Raw genomic sequence first — 18,021 nt, 5'->3', positions numbered from 1 at the left:
CTACAAAAAACACATAATAATGGAAATTAGTGGTCTAATCATCGAGATTACAAGAACTCTTCAAACTATATGTAAATGTTTTAAATAAGTCAAAATACATTTTCACTTACTTGTGTGTACACATACTGAACTGGTCTTGCTGCAGCTGCCATTTTGAAGGACTGCAGTGATGTTGAAAATATCTATACAAAAGGAAAAAATCAGAAGACAACACGTATATACACTTGCACAGCTAAAAAACACTATAGATCCAGGTAGACAGAATCTTTGAGAATCATATTGTCTCAGATTTTTTTGACACCAGACATTCAAGACTTTATTGTCCACAATGGACCTCAGTATTTAAAGGATCACATATTACTTACTTATCACAATTACTAATGTGAGGGCCACAGGCCCATTGTTATTAAGCTCCTTCGGGTTGGACTTTTCTGGAATCAGCCATATTTCAAACTGCTTCCACAATGAGGACACATAATATTCATGGAGGGAGCACTGACATTTTAATAAGCGGTAACAGACTAAGGGGTCCCTGAAAATATACTCTCATTAAGATTCTCATGGGCACAAAAAGCACTGCTGCTACAGCACTAGACCCTGACCCCCACCAGGTAGGTCATCAGAGAACTCAGGGTTCTTCTACTATAACAACCTGGGCAATTATAGTGGTCTACAATATAAAAAAACATCTCGTAAAACACACATACAGTGTCACAACATAACATATCATAATGGTGAGAACAGGCCATTCGGCCCACCAATGCTCGCTTTTTCCCACCACTAAGTGTACTTATTGCTTATTTTGCCTAAACCCTAAATAGTATCTAGCACTATATCAAGCCTGGTCTTCAAAGCAAAACTATTCACCCCTTCCTGATTTCCTACATTACACACTGCCACACTGGGGGTTGGATGTTGGTATGTGACCTTGGAGCTTTCTTGTTGCAAATCTGAAGAACACCACCAGCATATGGAGAATCCACAGGACCCATCGGACGATAGTAGATGACTCCACTGGGGACTCCACTGCCAACTTTCCAGGTACAGAAGGCTCTGCACAAAAACATATCACCATTAACAAATAAATGATGAGGTGACAAAAGTCTCATTGTTTGTATTACTGTGGTGTAACTGAGGTCAGCAGACATCACATCAGTGGAGTCCACTGTCACCTTCCCAGCTATAGAAGGAGAAAGCTCTATGTGAGAAAATACTCATATTACAATATATAGCAGATATATTGGGAGGGAGCGATTTTTGCGGTGCCATCAATTCCAACACTTTTCACATCCTGTCACAGCCCCATTCTCCCAAATAGAAGCACACTTAGACTGTACCATGAGTCTTAATGCCCATACATACTAAACATAAAACAGCCCTAATGGCCCTGAAAATGAATCCTGCCCCAGTTTAGATCCAAACAGAAACCAGGGAGAAACAGCTTTTTAATAAAATGTGGACATGAAGCATTATGATATTCACCACAATCTTGCAACAAGCGAAGTAACTGTGAAATACTACTACTTTTCACTCTGGGTTTTTCTTCAGATTACATTACATTATTATATTATTGGCATTTGGCTGACGCTCTTATCCAAAGCAAAGTACAGATACGATAAGATACGATGAACTTTATTGTCCCGCTCAGGGAAATTTGTCTTGGACTCTGCGATGCGTCATGAATGCCTTGACAGTCACAATGACAACAAACAATACATCCTCAGCCATAACAGCATCAACAATTACATAACAGTATTGCACATATCCCATAACATAACACATACATACACCTCATAATAGTACATGCTAAAAGATCACCGTAATAAAGGCACTATAAAAATTGTTACATAAACTTCAGCCTCAAGCAGCATTGTTAAGAAATTGAATGGAAGTTGGAACAAATGAGTTCTTAAAACGATTGAGTTTGCAGTGAGGGACTCTGTATCGCCTCCCCGAGGGTAGGAGTTCATACTCTGAATGGAGAATGTGAGAAGGGTCGTTAACTATTCTCTGGGCTTGCTTGTTCATAAATAGACTGCAAGGTCTGGTAGCTGCTTTTTCCAATGACCTTCATGGCCGTATGCACCAGACGAGCGAGTTTAGTTTTTAGTTTTGCGGTGAGGTTGCCATACCAGGATGACATCCCATATCTGATTAAACTCTCCAGCACTGCCTGGTAAAATAAAAACATGATGCTTTTGTCCACCCCATATACTCTCAGTCTGCGTAGGAAATACAGTCTCTGCTGTAGACGAGAACACAAGATATCAACATGCACATGCCAACTAAAAGTGTCATCTAAGTGAACTCCAAGGTACTTATAAGAGCTGACCTGTTCAACGGGTGAGTCGTGTATAATGACAGGGCTATGATCCCCTACTGATCTCGGGTCTAAGACCAACTCTTTAGTTTTGTTAACATTCAGAGTGAGGTGGTGAGCATCACACCATTGCACAAAGTTTTCTATTTCAGAAAAATAGGCTGAGGTACTGGAATCTTTGTGCAGTAGACTGAGGATGGCGGTATCATCAGAAAATTTAAAAACAAGGTTCCCTGGGTGGCTGTTTATACAGTCATTAGTATAAAGTGTAAAAAGAACCAGGGAGCTGACACAACCCTGTGGAGCACCTGTGCTGATTGATTTGCATTCTGAGAGGGTGTTATTGACTCTAACCTGCTGACTCCGATTGGTTAAAAAGGAAAAATACCACTTGATTAAAAAAGGGATAACACTCATCTGCCTCAGTTTAGAGATGAGCAGATGGGGTTGAAGTGTGTTAAAAGCCGAGCTAAAATCAATAAATAAAATCCGTGCATATGCTTTTGGGCATTCCAAGTGCTTGACAGTGGAGTGGGTGATGCTGTTAATAGCGTCATCAGTACCTCTCCCCTGCCTATAAGCAAACTGGTATGGATCAAGTACCAAGTTGACCTCTGCCTTAAGCACAGATAACATGTATTTCTCAAAACTTTTCATTACAATCGAAGTCAGGGCCACAGGTCTAAAATCATTGTTATCAACTGGACACGGTTTCTTAGCTACAGGAACTATGATGGATTTTTTCCACAGAGCAGGAACAGTGTGTGAATCCACAGACCGCTGAAAGATGGGGCACCAAGCTGGAGTAAGCTCTTCTGCACATGCCTTTAAAAGCAGTGCAGAAATGCCATCTGGGCCGGTGGATTTATTAGTGCATACATGTTTGAAAATAGACTGAATCCTGAGTGGATCAATTATAATCCTACAGCTAACATCAGTTAAGATAGTTTCTATGACATTATTAGATTCCACAGAAAAGTCATGGTTGTCAAATCTGAGAAAAAAGTAATTCAGTTCATTTGCCTTCCCCAGATCATCATCAGTACTGAGGCGTTTCTTGGTGGTATTCATATTTGTAATAGCCTTCATGAAGTCCCACAGCTTTTTTGAATCCATTGACATAAAAGTCTGCTCTATGGTGTCCTTGTGATGTTTTCTGGCTTCCCTCAGCCTCTGGTTGAGTTCTCTTTGCACCGTTTTCAGTCCTGCTCTATCATTATTTTTAAAGGCTAACTTTTTCCTATTAATACAGTCCTTTACACTCTTGGATATATAGGGCTTATTGTTGGGATACTCAATAATTTCCTTTTTTGTAACCACATTGTCTGCACAGAAATGTATGTAGTCTGTTATCACTTCAGTAGCCTCATCAATCTCCAGATTAGAGAATATGTCCCAGTCTGTGCAGAGAAAGGATCCTTTGAGTGTTTCTATGCTGTCCTTGTCCCACACTGTCACTGTCTTAGTTTGTGGTTTACTCCTTTTAAAAACAGCCTTATAAATTGGGATTAACTGGACAGTGTTATGATCAGAGTTTGACAGTGGGGACAATGGTTTTGCTATGTATGCATTTTTTATGTTTCCGTAACATTTATCCAAAACTCTGTTGTTTTGTGTGCCGCATGTCACATATTGCTCAAATCCAGGGAGAGATAGTTCCAATTTACAATGGTTGAAATCCCCGAGAATCACAATCGGGGCTCTCGGTGTGCGTTGCAGTTGTTGGTGAACGCAGTCTGCTATTCTGATAGCAGCCCTTGCTGCGTTTCCACTGGGGGGAACATACACAGCACATATTAAAATATTTCCAAACTCCCTCGGTAACTAGTGGGGTCTCAGAGACAGGCACAGCAGCTCCACGTCAGCAGTGCATACAGATGATTACACTAAGCAGGAGACAATCCTCCCCTGGAGCAATGCAGGGTTAAGGGCCTTGCTCAAGGGCCCAACAGCTGTGCAGATCTTATTATGGCTCGACCGTGTCTCAATTTACCTTAACCACTACGCTACAGGCCACCCCAGATTACAGGAACTGTCTACAGAAGACAGAAGAACCTGCATGGTGGTAGCAGTAAGCATTTGAGAGTAATTTTGTAATCAAGATAGTTAGAATATTGTAGGGATTTACGCAGTAGTTGCGCCTCATCATAAATCAAGGGGCCAGCTTTCGAGCTACAAGTTTCGCTCATTGATGTGAAGTCGCTCCGTAATGATACCTATATATTCGCTCAAAAACCTTATTTTCCCTTTGGACTCCATTCATGTTTGACAGCAACTTGAAAAATGTTACACTAATATACTGATGTTCAATCTACATTTTTGTATTATGTTTTTTCCAAGGTCTGTTCCAAGTGTGTTTTGATCACTTCATTCAAGGTAGAATCTAGCCAGATTAAATTGATTAATGCCAGCGTTGACAACTAACTGTTAACGTTAACGCTCGTAAAGCCGTCTACTTATCTAATGTTAGCTGGCTGGTTAACGTTAGTTAATGTTAGCTAGCGTTCGCTAATTTACATTAACATAAGCAGAGAGAGATCCTTCTTAAATGAGCATACTGGCCACTGATCTATCCATCCATCCATCTATTATCACCCGCTTATCCGGAGTCGGGTCGCAGTGGCAGTAAACTAAGCTGGGTATTCCAGGCGTCCCTCTCCCCAGCAACGCATTCCAGCTCCTCCTGGGGGATCCCGAGGCAGTCCCAGGCCAGGAGAGATATATTATCTCTCCAGTGGGTTCTGGGTCTACCTCGGGGTCTCTGCCCAATTGGACGAGCCCAGAGAACCTCCAAAGGGAGGCGCCCAGGAGGCATCCTGATCAGATGCCCAAACCACCTCAATTGGCTCCTTTCGACACAAAGCGCAGCAGCTCTACTCCGAGCTCCGGATGTCCGAGCTCCTCACCCTATCTCTAAGGCTGAGTCCAGCCACCCTACGGAGGAAGCTCATTCCGGCCGTAGATCGACCGGTAAATCGAGAGCTTCACCTTCCGGCTCAGCTCCCTCTTCACCACAATGGTCCGGTGCAACGCCCGCATTACTGCTGATGCTGCACCGATCCGCCTGTCGATCTCACGCTCCCTTCTACCCTCACTCGTGAACAAGACCCCGAGATACTTGAATTCCTTCACTTGGGGCAATGACTCGTTCCCAACCCGGAGGGAGCAATCCACCGTTTCCCGGGAGAGGACCATGGCCTCGGACTTGGAGGTGCTGACTCTCATCCCGGCCGCTTCACACTCGGCTGAAAACCACTCCAGTGCATGCTGAAGGTCACGGTCCGATGAAGCCAGCAGAACCACGTCATCCGCAAAAAGCAGCGACGCAATTCTGAGGTCACCAAACCGGACACTCTCCTCACCTCGGCTGCGCCTTTAGAATCTGTCCATGAATATTACAAACAGGACCGATGACAAGGGCCAACCCTTGGCGGAGTCCAACACCCACTGGAAACGTGCTTGACTTTGTGCCGAGGATGCGGACACAGTTCTCACTTTGGTTATACAGGGATGGCTCGTAACAACGGCCCGGTACCCCATTGGATGGGCAAACTCCCATGACTCCGCCAGTAACCCCGCCAAGGTGAAGAGCTGGTCCACTGTTTCACGACCAGGACAGAAGCCACATTGCTCCTCCTGAATCCGAGGTTCAACCATCGGTCGGAGCCTCCTTTCCAGCACCTTAGAGTAAGCTTTCCCGGGGAGGCTGAGGAGTGTGATACCCCGATAATTGGAGCACACCCTCCGGTCCCCCTTCTTGAAAATGGGGACCACCACTCCGGTCTGCCACTCTGCAGGTACTGTCCCCGACCTCCACGCGACACTGAAGAGGCTTGTCAGTCAAGACAGCCCAACAATGTCCAGAGCCTTCAGCATCTCAGGGTGAATCCCATCCACACCCAGCGACTTGCCACTGAGGAGCTTTCTGCCTCCTCCACAGAGGACGTGTTGTTCAGGTTCAGGAGCTCCTCAAAGTGCTCTTTCCACCAGCCTGAGACAAGCCCTGCTTTCCCTTTCTGAGTCGTTGGATGGTTTGCCAGAACAACCTCGAGGCCAACCGAAAGTCCTTCTCCATAGCCTCCCCGAACTCCCCGAAGCACCTGTCTGCTGCTTCAGGGGACCCCCGGGCCACTGACCTAGTAATATTGAATAGCCTTTCATTTGGCTAAACAGCTCTGTGGCTGTAATAATAGGGAGGGCAAAGTGGAGCTTTAGAATGTAGACCGCTGTTTGTACACGTGAGTTCGCCAATACATTTCTCGCAGAAAACGTAATTTGTCCACTTTTTTACTTCACAGTATAGGTGATCAAACTTACAATAACTAAGTGCTAGCGTGTTCTAAGCCTTTACTGGTGCCTGTACAAGGTTAGCATGATGTAGCTAGCATACGCGAATAGCACAAAGCCATAAAATTTGCTTTTTAACGGCACTTGGTCATTCGAATGATAGAAATAAAAGCATTCGATTTCGTTCAACGGCACCGAATATTTCTGTCACACGTCCATAAATCGCAAAAGTCCCACCATAGGATTTATTTAAATCTTTAAAAGTTATACATTTTCTGAATCGTCATTAATTTATCTTGTTGCTATCAGTGATTTGGCGTGATCTGAGAGTTCAGTTGCTATATAAATAACGTTAGAAGGATACAACACGGTTATTTGCTACTTAAACGTAGATGCACGCTCGAGAGCATTAACATGATTGAAGTCTGACATGTCTATTTTCAAAATCCATTGAAACTATTAAAAAGTAACCAGGGACTTTGGACTTATAAGACTGGGGACTTTGGACTTATAAGGCTGGACATACCGAGTATCCAGCGAAAATATTGACCTGGCTACAGTCACAATTCTGAGATTTCGGAAACCAGTAAAAGCTATTGTTGCATCACCATTTTCGAGCTCCATGAATGTAAACGATAGAATGTTGGGTGAAATCTGCCTGTTTTTCGATGCCGTCGGGGTCCAACATTTAACATTGATGGAATGCGCTTAAAAGCCACAAAAAACATGTCATTTCATCACATTAAAATTCCACCTAAGCAGAATTATTGTCCATAACACGTTATTTTAAGGTTAAACTGAGATTTGAATCATAATATTCATGTTGATTTCCGGAAATACATTTTTTGGTTGTCCTCCCTAGTAATAAATGTGTTTTTAGATTGATCAGCCACCTCAGCAACATTTATGATATCTTCCCTTTATTTTCAGGCAAACCGGAGTGGCAATTGTCAAGCTTGGATCAATTCAAGATTTGAATTTCATGTCGAATGGATCAATCCATTGATAAGACAAAAAAAAAAAAAAAAAATCATATCGTCTCTGTGATAGTTTATCTAGTGTCTTTATATTTCATGTAGCTATTGGTTGGTTATAGTTGTCAGTTGTCAAGTTCAGTTCACTGTGCATCCGTACATAATATGGCCGCAGTTCGTTTTGAGTAACGTTACTTCATAGACCAGACCGGCAACACATCACAGCCATAACCATGCCACTTGGGGGTAAGTAGGCTATAACATTGCTGGAATGGGATATTCTACCTAAATTAGCTATATCTGTTGACAAGATGAAAGTATTTTGAACATTTCCATACCAACATGTTTACGATGAGTAGTTATTGAGAATGAGAGCTTTGTTTGACACCTGTGCCAGTCGCCATCTGCACCTGCTCCAAGTCCGGTGGTACACTGGCGTTATGTTAAATCACTTCAACACATTCTCCATCGATGTTTGTATCAGTAAAACACCATTTATGTACGTACAGTACTGCAGGGTTGGGATTTGGAGGGGTCTTCGCAAAAACACTAGAGAAGTGTCTTAACATTCAACTTCCATACTTTAAGGCAAACAGAAAATGTATCATGGGATGAAAGAGTTTGGAACCATGGTTTTACAGGAGAGGGGAGCGCTTACTTGTGCTGGAGGTTTTGGAGATGCTGTCACTCAGTGCCTTAGAGGTGGCAGAGGCAGGACAGGGTTCTGTTCCAATGCCGCTGTCTGCTGCCCGGAAATTTGGAGGAGTCCAGTCCATGCTGTCCCACCTGTGCCTCAGGTCAGCAGACGTCACACTGCTGGGGACCACAGTCACTTTCCCAGCTACAGAAAGTGTGAAAACATGTTTGTATTAAGAAACAGCAAATGTCAGATAATTTGCATTACACTTGAATTGTGTACAGAGCTATCGAAGCCATCGATTCTAACATTGTTCCTATCCTATCACAGGCCCAGTCTCCAAACTATAAGAATGCATGCAATTGTACACTGTACAATGACTCTTACTGATCATAAATAACTAAACATCAAAATTGCCCAATTGGTCCTGAATGCCATCTCAGTTTGAATCCAAATCGAAACCAGTGAGAAACATGTTGATAAATTGTGTACAAGAAGTGAAAGGATGATTGTCAAAGTCTCTCACCAAACCTGCAAAACAGCAAATTGGTTGAAATGTACTAATTTTCACAAGTGCTTCCTTGTTATTCATATGCAATAGAGCTGATGAAAAAACTGGCTCTGGTAGCAATACATACCTGAGAGTCATCTTTTAATCTATGCTGTTAGAGAATATTACAGGGATTCCCACAGCCATATACAGTGTCATGAAAAAGTATTTGCTGCCTTCCTGATTTCCTGTATAGTTCAGCAGTCAGCGATTACAGTGGCCAGAGGGTTCAGTCGACTAGGGTCTGCATTTCATCGCTCCATAGCGACCCTCACTGGTTGTTTGGCAACCAAGGGCTGTATTACAGAAACATCTCATCTGTATTGTAACCATGGTAATTTCAGTTGGTCCTGACGTCCAAAAGTGGACATTTATTTGGCTGTTATAATACACTTTATTCAATGTAATAATAAATATAATCAGCAGTTATCAGTTGGATAAGAAGATATACAGTGGTGTGAAAAAGTGTTTGCCCCCTTCCTGATTTCTTATTTTTTTGCATGTTTGTCACACTCAAATGTTTCAGATCATCAAACAAATTTAAATATTAGTCAAAGACAACACAAGTAAACACAAAATGCAGTTTTTAAATGAAGGTTTTTATTAAGGGAGAAAAAAAATCCAAACCTACATGGCCCTGTGTGAAAAAGTGATTGCCCCCTAAACCTAATAACTGGTTGGGCCACCCTTAGCAGCAACAACTGCAATCAAGCATTTGCAATAACTTGCAATGAGTCTCTTACAGCGCTGTGGAGGAATTTTGGCCCACTCATCTTTGCAGAATTGTTGTAATTCAGCCACATTGGAGGGTTTTTGAGCATGAACCACCTTTTTAAGGTCATGCCACAGCATCTCAATTGGATTCAGGTCAGGACTTTGACTATCCATCCACCCATCCATTATCTGAACCCGCTTATCCTGAACAGGGTTGCAGGGGGGCTGGAGCCTATCCCAGCATACATTGGGCGAAAGGCAGGAATACACCCTGGACAGGTCGCCAGTCCATCGCAGGGCACACACACCATTTACTCATCCACTCATACCTATGGGCAATTTAGACTCTCCAATCAGCCTAACCTGCATGTCTTTGGACTGTGGGAGGAAACCGGAGTACCCGGAGGAAACACGGGGAGAACATGCAAACTCCGCACAGAGAGGCCCCGGCCGACGGGGATTCGAACCCAGGACCTCCTTGCTGTGAGGCAGCAGTGCTATCCACTGCACTATCCGTGCCGCCAGACTTTGACTAGGCCACTCCAAAGTCTTCATTTTGTTTTTCTTCAGCCATTCAGAGGTGGACTTGCTGGTGTGTTTTGGATCATTGTCTTGCTGCAGAATCCAAGTTCTTTTCAGCTTGAGGTCACGAACAGATGGCCGGACATTCTCCTTCAGGATTTTTTGGTAGACAGCAGACTTCATGGTTCCATTTATCACAGCAAGTCATCCAGGTCCTGAAGCAGCAAAACAGCCCCAGACCATCACACTACCACCACCATAGTTTACTGTTGGTATGATGTTCTTTTTCTGAAATGCAGTGTTACTTTTACGGCAGATGTAATGGGACACACACCTACCAAAAAGTTCAACTATTGTCTCGTCAGACCACAGAGTATTTTCCCAAAAGTCTTGGGGATCATCAAGATGTTTTCTGGAAAAATTGAGACGAGCCTTAATGTTCTTTTTGCGAAGCAGTGGTTTTCATCTTGGAACTCTGCCATGCAGGCCATTTTTGTCCAGTCTCTTTCTTATGGTGGAGTCATGAACACTGACCTTAACTGAGGCAAGTGAGGCCTGCAGTTCTTTGGATGTTGTTGTGGGGTCTTTTGTGACCTCTTGGATGAGTCGTCGCTGCGCTCGGGGTAATTTTGGTCGGCCGGCCACTCCTGGGAAGGTTCACCACTGTTCCATGTTTTTTCGCCATTTGTGGATAATGGCTCTCACTGTGGTTCGCTGGAGTCCCAAAGCTTTAGAAATGGCTTTATAACCTTTTCCAGACTGATAGATCTCAATTACGTTCTTTCTCATTTGTTCCTGAATTTCTTTAGATCTTGGCATGATGTCTAGCTTTTGAGGATCATTTGGTCTACTTCACTTTGTCAGGCAGGTCCTATTTAAGTGATTTCTTGATTCAGAACAGGTGTGGCAGTAATCAGGCCTGGGTGTGGCTAGAGAAATTGAACTCAGGTTTGATAAACCACAGTTAAGTTATGTTTTAACAGGGGGGGGGGGGGGCAATCACTTTTTCACACAGGGCCATGTAGGTTTGGTTTTTGTTTCTCCCTTAATAATAAAAACCTTCATTTAAAAACTGCATTTTGTGTTTACTTATGTTGTATTTGAATAATATTTAAATTTGTTTGATGATCTGAAACATTTAAGTGTGACAAACATGCAAAAAAAAAAAAATATTAAGAAATCAGGAAGGGGGCAAACACTTTTTCACACCACTGTATAGCGTGTCTGCACCCAAAATGTTGCATGACCAGTAAATAGACGTGTAGCCCTGAGCGTGGATATAAAAAGAATCTTGAAGTGATTCAGTTTTCTAAATATACAGGTGATTCTCAAATGTGAATATTGTGGAAAAGTTATTTTTTTCCGTAATTTTTTTTTCGACACTTTCATATATTCTAGATTCATTACAAAGTAAAATATTTCAAGCCTTTTTTGTTTTAATCTTGATAATTATGGCTTACAGCTCATGAAAATAAACTGGAAGGGAAAAGTGTGGTAGGAAAAGGTATACAAGCAACAGAGATGACCGCAGTCTTGAGAGGATTGTCAAGCAAAGCTGACTCAAGAACTTGGGGGAGCTTCACAAGAAGTGGACTGAGGCTGGAGTCTGTGTAGCAAGAGCCACCACGAACAGACGTGTCCAGGAAATGGGCTACTTTTCCAGCAGGACCTGGCACCTGCCCACAGTGCCAAAACTACTAGTAACTGGTTTTCTGACTATGGTATTATTGTGCTTGATTGGCCAGCCAACTCGCCTGACCTGAACCACAATCTATGGGATATTGTCAAGAGGATGTCACGTTTCATGCTTGTCATGTCATGTTTTATGTTTAGTTATTGTCTTGGTTATGTTATTGTCATGTCATATAATATAGTTTATTGTCATTGTTTTGCAAACTTGTTATGTCACAATTTATGTTTCATGTTATGTTGTACTGTTCATTCATTAGCATACACTTTTTCGTGTCTTTCTGCAAATCTTGCATTCCTGCTTTCTCTCTCACCATTTCTGTCATTCAAACCCTAATTGTTTCAATTTCCCTTGTCTTCTAACTAATCTACAAACTTTAGATCAGGATTGGGTAATACTAACATTCTAACCATGTGTTCATGTTACCTTATGTTTCTTGTGCGTGTCATTTACTAATTTACTAATGCTAGGGCAGGATAGGTTTATTACTAACGATTACTAATTACCTCGTTAACTTGTTAATCCTCCACACCTGATTTCCATTCTCATGCTGCTCTCAAGCTAATTGTCTACACCTGCATATAAAGCTCAGTTTCACGTCATGTCTTGGCAAAAGTGTTGCCTCCTGTTTGTCAGTGCATCGCTTCAGCGGGTTTGGCAAGCCATTGTCTACCCATTACAATCAAAGCCTGTTTATTGAACAATTATTGACTTCTGTTTTGTTGACCATTGCCTGCCTGTACCATGACTTTGCCTGCTGTTTTTGTGCTTTTGCCCCGCGGAGCAGACTTCGGTCTTGACTCTTGACTTGTCATCGACCCTGAGCCTGCCTACCATCCGCCTGTACTTCTGCCCCGCTGACAGCTTTCCTGGCTACTGGACTTTTTTGCATGGTGTACCGATTACGAGACTGCCTTCTCCCTCGGTACTGTACTTTGGTTTTGGCTGGATTTTACGTGTCTGAACATTGCTTGTTTTTTGACCGCGCTCTCTGGATATTCCCCGAATAAAGCCCTAACGGGACTTTATTACACCCCTGTTTCTGAGTCGTGCATTTTGGGTCCAACGCACCCGTCTCAGAGGAAGACACCAGGCCCAACAATACAGACGAGCTGAAGGCCATGATCAAAGCAACCTGGGCTTCCATAACATAAAATATTTAACTTTATATGTAATGAATCTAAAGCATGTGAAAGTTTCACTTTTTGAATAAAAGTTTTTTTTTTTTATAAACTGTTCCACAATATTCTATTTTTTTAGATGCACCTGTAGATAACAGACAAAATTAGGCAATAACAAATAAAGTAAAGATACAGAAAAAATACATAAGATTCAACAATCACATACAGTACAATTAGTAATCTTTTGTAAATATTTTTTCTGTTATTCACTCAGTTTGTGGCGAGTGGCAGCATATTGTGCTGCAAACACACACATTCCCTCCTCTCTCCAGGAGAGGCCAAACACACACACTCCCTCCTCTCTCCAGGAGAGGCCAAACACACGCATTCCCTCCTCTCTCCAGGAGAGGCCAAACACACACATTCCCTCCTCTCTCCAGGAGAGGCCAAACACACACATTCCCTCCTCTCTCCAGGAGAGGCCAAACACACACATTCCCTCCTCTCTCCAGGAGAGGCCAAACACACACATTCCCTCCTCTCTCCAGGAGAGGCCAAACACACACATTCCCTCCTCTCTCCAGGAGAGGCCAAACACACACATTCCCTCCTCTCTCCAGGAGAGGCCAAACACACACATTCCCTCCTCTCTCCAGGAGAGGCCAAACACACACACTCCCTCCTCTCTCCAGGAGAGGCCAAACACACGCATTCCCTCCTCTCTCCAGGAGAGGCCAAACACACACATTCCCTCCTCTCTCCAGGAGAGGCCAAACACACACATTCCCTCCTCTCTCCAGGAGAGGCCAAACACACACATTCCCTCCTCTCTCCAGGAGAGGCCAAACACACACATTCCCTCCTCTCTCCAGGAGAGGCCAAACACACACATTCCCTCCTCTCTCCAGGAGAGGCCAAACACACACATTCCCTCCTCTCTCCAGGAGAGGCCAAACACACACATTCCCTCCTCTCTCCAGGAGAGGCCAAACACACACATTCCCTCCTCTCTCCAGGAGAGGCCAAACACACACATTCCCTCCTCTCCCCAGGAGAGGCCAAACACACACATTCCCTCCTCTCTCCAGGAGAGGCCAAACACACACATTCCCTCCTCTCTCCAGGAGAGGCCAAACACACACATTCCTCCTCTCTCCAGGAGAGGCCAAACACACACATTCCCTCTGTCTGTGGGGAACACTTATTTTATTTTGGGTTCTTTTTTGCTTTTTTGATTGGCTTATAGTAACTCATTTTACATTTTGAACATTGTGATTGTTTGAATTGAGTATGTATTAGCAATGTTTTAAATAAAGGGGATATAAAAATCAATTTTTCTTTTTCTCTTTCTCTCTCTCGGTCTGTCTCTTGTTCATTATGTCTTTCACTCTGTCATTGACTTTGGACTGAGTGGTGAAATTGCATGAATGAAATGGCAGTGTATTTCTTGGGAATGAAATGGCAGTGTGTTTGTTGGGAATGAGATGGCAGTGTGTTTCTTGGGAATGAAATGGCAGTGTGTTTGTTGGGAATGAGAAACACTTATTTTCAAAATAAAATTTCAACCACAAAAATGGGGGAAAAAATGAAATGCAAGTTATTTTTCATAATCTGCATAAAAAATACTACATTAAATATAATTTTTTTAATCGTCTGAAAATGACAGGTTTTTTCAAAAATAATTGGCGGGGAAGGGGTTGATACAGTATATACACACTGCACTGAGAGAGAGGGTTAATACAGTATATACACTGCACACTACAGTCCATTATCACTGCACTGAGAGAGAGGGTTAATACAATATATACACTTCACACTACAGTACATTAACACTGCACTGAGAGAGAGGGTTAATACAGTATATACACACTGCACACTACAGTACATTAACACTGCACTGAGAGAGAGGGTTAATACAGAACATACACACTGACTCCACACTACAGTACATTAAGAGAGAGATGTGACTGAGTGTGTACTACATATTTAGCTGTGTGCTATAGGATGCTCAGAGGAAATGCCCACTTCAATATCCATTTTTACATTTTACATTTTTGTCATTTGGCAGACGCTTTTAATCCAAAGTGACTTACAAGTGCATAGGTTCTTCCACAAGTTAAAGCATCACATCCATAACTAGTAAAATACACATGAAGTGCTGTTCTAAACATAGTCATCATAAGTGCAATTTCTTTTTTTCTTTTTTTTTCGGGTTAGATAAGAGGGATAGGGATATCACAAAGGGGGGAAATCAGGAGGGAGGACTAAGGTAGAGTTTGAAAAGGTGCGTTGTGTGTGTCGAAATCAGGGGAGGGATTCTGCTGTCCTGACAGTGGTAGGCAAGTCATTCCACCACTGAGGAACCAGAATGGAAAACAGGCATGAACATGCAGCTCGACCGCCAGGTGCTCGTAGAGAGGGAACCATAAGGCGACCAGAGCTGGCAGACCGGAGTGGTCTAGCTGGGGAGTAGGGAGTAATTAAGGATTGTATGTAAGGTGGGGCAGTCCCCTTAGCAGCCTGAAATGCCAACACTAGGGCCTTAAAGCGGATCCGTGCGGCAATAGGAAGCCAGTGGAGGCCAATGAGAAGCGGGGTGACATGAGCCGACCTGGGCTGACTGGTGATCAGGCGGGCTGTAGCATTCTGGACCAGCTGGAGGGGCTTGATGGCACGAGCTGGGAGACCAGCTAGGAGGGAGTTGGAGTAATCCAGGTGGGAAATGACGAGTGCCTGGACTAGGAGTTGGGTGGCTTTCTTTGTTAGGAGATGACGGATACGGCGTATATTGTAAAGGAAGAACCTGCAGGTTCTTGCAGTGGAGGATACTTGTGGAGCCAGGGTGCGGCAGTTATCAAGAGTCACCCCAAGATTCTTTGCCATATGGGAGGAGGAAACTACAAAGTCCTCAACAGTCCGTGAGAGGTCGATTGACAGAGAGGACTTAGCAGGGATGTAGAGAAGCTCAGTTTTGGCAAGGTTAAGCTTCAGCTGGTGGGAAGTCGTCCACGCAGAGATATCAGCCAAGCAGGCAGAGATCTGTGTGGTGACCTGGGTATCGGGGGGGAAGGAAATAAAGGGTTGGGTGTCATCGGCGTAAGAGTGGTAAGAAAAGCCATGGGAAGAGATAACAGAACCAAGAGACATGGTGTATAGAGAGGGAGGACCAAGAACTGAGCCCTGCGGGACTCCAGTTTGTAGGGGGTGAGGGTCAGAGACTGAGCCCCTCCAAGTCACCTGGCAGGAACGACCAGAGAGGTAGGAGGAAAACCATGCCAGTGCAGATCCTGTCACACCCATCCCAGACAGCGATGAGAGCAGAATATCATGGTTGACTGTATCAAAGGTGGCCGACAGGTCAAGGAAGATGAGGACAGAGGAGAGGGATTTGGCTTTAGCAGAGTGGAGTGCTTCAGTGACCACGAGCAGGGCGGTCTCAGTGGAGTGGCCACTCTTGAAGCCAGACTGGTTGGGGTCATGGAGGTTGTTGTGAAGAAGATAAGTGGACAGTTGGGAGCAGACCGCCCGTTCCAGAGTCTTAGCGAGAATGGGAAGAGAGACAGGCCGGTAGCTGTTCAGAGCAGAGGGGTCAAGAGTAGGTTTTTTGAGCAGGGGAGTGACTCAGGGAAGAGGGCATGGTGCCGGAAGAGAGGGAGGTGTTGATTAGAGAGGAGAGAAAAGGGAGAATGTCATTAGATATAGATTGTAGAAGGGGAGAGGGGATGGGGTCAAGAGGACAGGTGGTCGGCCGGTGTTTCAGAGTGTCGGAGTCAGAGAGGGGAGAAAAGGAGGCTAGGGAGTTGGGGACAGTAGGAGGGTCAGCAGGGGGAGAGGGTTGGGAGAAGTAATTGCGAATGGCATCAACCTTCTTTTCAAAGAAAGAGACAAAGTCATCAGGTGTAAGTGATGAGGGAGGTGGGGGGGAGGGGGGGCCAGAAGAGAAGGTTGAAAACAGTTTGCGGGGATTAGAGGCGGCCACGTTTTCGAAAGAGAGACGGAGGAATGGAAAGATGATAGGAAGGAAGCTATATCACTGGGGAGACAGGAGCTTTTCCATTTTCTCTCCGCTGCCCGCAGTTTGGTTCGGACAGCTCGTAGAGCATCAGAAAGCCAAGGAGTGGGGGGGGGGGGGCCCAAGCTAGTTTGGTGGTGAGGGGACACAGAGAGTCGAAGGAAGATGAGAGGGAGGACATGAGGGTTGTAGCAGCATCGTCAGGAGACAGTCGAGAGAAAGACTCCGCAGATGCTAGCGAGGAGAGGATTGCAGATGAGAGGGTGGAGGTCGACAGGTGGCATAGGTTCCACCGATAGGTGACAGTGGATGATGGGAGAGATGGAAGGGTGTTAGAGGAGAGTGGAAGAGAAAAAGAGATGAAGGAGTGGTCAGATATATGGAGTGGTGTTACAGAGAGGTTGGTTGTTGAGCAGCTCTTTGTGAAGATGAGGTCAAGAAGGTTGCCTGATTTGTGGGTGGGAGGGGAAAGCGTGAGGGTAAGGTCAAAAGAAGAAAGGAGGGAGAGAAAGGTAGACTGGGTGGAGTCTGAGTTGAGGTTGAAGTCACCCAGGAGGATCAGGGGAGTGCCATTGACTGGTGAGGAGCTAAGGAGGATGTCCATCTCATCCAAGAAGCTTCCCAGAGGACCCGGGGGGCGATAAACAACAATAATAAAGAGTTTACACAGGAAAGTAACAGAAACCGCATGAAATTCAAAAGAGAAGGAGAAGGATGAGGAAAAGACACTAGATGTCCATGAGGATGAGATTATGAGACCCGTGCCAACTCCTCTGCCAGAGGTTCTAGGTGTGTGGGATAAAGAGAAGTCAGTGGAAAGGGCAGCTGGGGTGGCCGTGTTCTCTGGTGAGAGTCACATTTCAGTTATAGCAAGAAAGTCAAGGTTGAGGTGGGAGGCATGGGCTGATATGAAGTCTGCTTTCTGGATGGCGGACCGGCAGTTCCAAAGGCCACCAGCCACACAGGGATCAACACCAGTGGATCTGGGAGAGAAGATGAGGTTTGAGATATTCCGGCTATTTGGCGGGAAGCAAACCTCCTACCTGACTGGGACCTGGGGAGAGGAGAGAGGACAGGAATGGGAAGGAAACACATGGAGGGAACTAGGACAAGAGGAATCCTACGCCGTGAAGTGAGGGCAGGCATCAAAAACAAAATCAATCATCAGGCTCTCAGACACCCGTAGATGTACGC

General features: G+C 44.4%; 1 protein-coding gene across 1 annotated transcript in view; it reads right to left on the bottom strand.

Annotated features, from left to right (window-relative positions):
• LOC133135054 (up-regulator of cell proliferation-like) overlaps positions 1-18,021 on the bottom strand; it is a 135,253-nt gene that overhangs the window by 4,793 nt on the left and 112,439 nt on the right. The gene's annotated exons all lie outside the window — the stretch shown is intronic.

Source organism: Conger conger, chromosome 8 (genome assembly GCF_963514075.1).
Source record: "Conger conger chromosome 8, fConCon1.1, whole genome shotgun sequence".
In the NCBI taxonomy this organism is placed as follows: domain Eukaryota; kingdom Metazoa; phylum Chordata; class Actinopteri; order Anguilliformes; family Congridae; genus Conger; species Conger conger.
Note: the sequence above shows the minus strand (reverse complement) of the source record. Positions and strands in the feature narration are given on the sequence as shown.